This window comes from Tupaia chinensis, unplaced genomic scaffold (genome assembly GCF_000334495.1).
Source record: "Tupaia chinensis unplaced genomic scaffold, TupChi_1.0 Scaffold000101_1, whole genome shotgun sequence".
NCBI classification, from domain to species: Eukaryota; Metazoa; Chordata; class Mammalia; order Scandentia; family Tupaiidae; genus Tupaia; species Tupaia belangeri.
Window position 1 is genome coordinate 3,408,685 of NW_006159565.1, and position 1,739 is coordinate 3,410,423.

The window sequence follows — 1,739 nt, forward strand, 5'->3', positions numbered from 1 at the left end:
TGTACCAATTTTCGGACCCACCAGAACCCTGTGATGGATGAAGCTCCCCATAGCAACCAGCCAGAGGGGGCAGGACTAGACAGGGAACTGCCATGGCTGCTCGCAGCCCCTTCAGCTTCCTTCTCGTTCACGGTGATAGATTCTGAATTAAAGCTGCCAGCACTTGTAACCTCATCCCCGCCCTTGGTGCTGGGGTGCAGAAACACTATATTCTCACTCCCTCTCCTGTTTAAAGGTATCTCCATTTAGGAGGCTCCTGAGATAAGGACTCAGACATAGGTCAGCTAATTAAAGGAAGACCCTGGAAAGAGTAAAAGTGAGACAGAGAGGGAAGGACAGTCAATAAAGGGGTGTGTTGACGAGAAAAGGAAATAGATACCCAGCACCCACAGGAGACCGTACAGTCTCTCACACCAGACTATCCCTCAGATGGTACACAGAGTGGTGGGGACGCTGGAGTCCTTTCCCCCACCTCCTGTCAGCCTTCCTTGCCACTTTGCTCCCAAGGGGCCAGATCAGATAACTTGATGCAAAGGGGCCAGGGCTACTTCTTTGGCTTAGATGTGTAATGGCAATGAGATAAACGCAACTTTTGGGTAGCAAAATACGGTGCAGAGTTAACATGGGGAAGCCAACCAATGGGCCACAACTCTGTGGCCTCAAGCTGATCATCTAACCTCTCCGGGACACAGCCATTTGTACACAAGAGGACTTTCAAAAGTGTGTGGAAAATGGAATTAAAGTATAACTCATTTTCATTATAAAAATAAAATCCATACATGGTTTTTTGTACTATGTAGTTACCACAAACTTTTTGAAGACCTCGTGTTTAAAATGAATGAGTTTGTTTAATCAAGTGACCAGTCTGGGGCAGTGGGACTGCCACACCTCTCTTCTTGCCCATGGAACTTTCTCTACCGGTTAGATGTTGGCCTCAGAATCCTCCTTAACAAATGAAACTAGGCAGTCACCACTGAGCAATCTTAGTTAGCAGGTGGGTTGAACCTATGTGCTATCCAGGGCTGGAAAATCTCTGAATTCCTTCTAGTTCTAACTTGTTGAATTCTGTGAACTTATAGACCAGGGGTCAATGAACTGTACCCACAGACCAAATCTGGCCTGCTGTCTGTTTGTATAAATAAAGTTTTATTAGGACACAGTCAGATCCACTTGTTTATGTATTGTCCATGACTGCTCTCGGGCCACAATGGCGAAGATAGGCGATTATGACTGACATCGTATGGCCTGCAAAATCTATGATATTTACTATCAGGTCTTAAATAGACAGCATTTGCCCTATTACAAATCTCCCTTCCTCTTTCCAGTCTTATCTTCTAGGTCATGAATGAAAGTCCTTCTTGTCCCTGAGGATCCTGCTTGGCTGAACAATGTCCCCAGTGCCTGTGGGGCTTTGGCCTCTGTCAGGAGCAGAGGAGAAAAGCCCTGGGAGAAATACAAGGAAGGAAACCGCTGTTGGGAGGAGCCGAGGGGGGGGGCTGGGATTATTAAAAAAGAAGATGGGGTTAGCAGGTGGCATGGTGGTTCTCACATGGCCCGTGTGGCTGACTGTGGTTCAAGCCCCAGACCTAGTGGCTTGAAAATCATATTGGATATGTGTACGTGCATGCCAAAAATCCTAAGAGGAGAATGGAGGAGAAGGGTTTGTGGTGTGGCCATTCCCACAGGGGCTGATTTCTCACTTTCCCTCTCTTTGTTTCTCTGTCTCTCTCTGGTAAGCA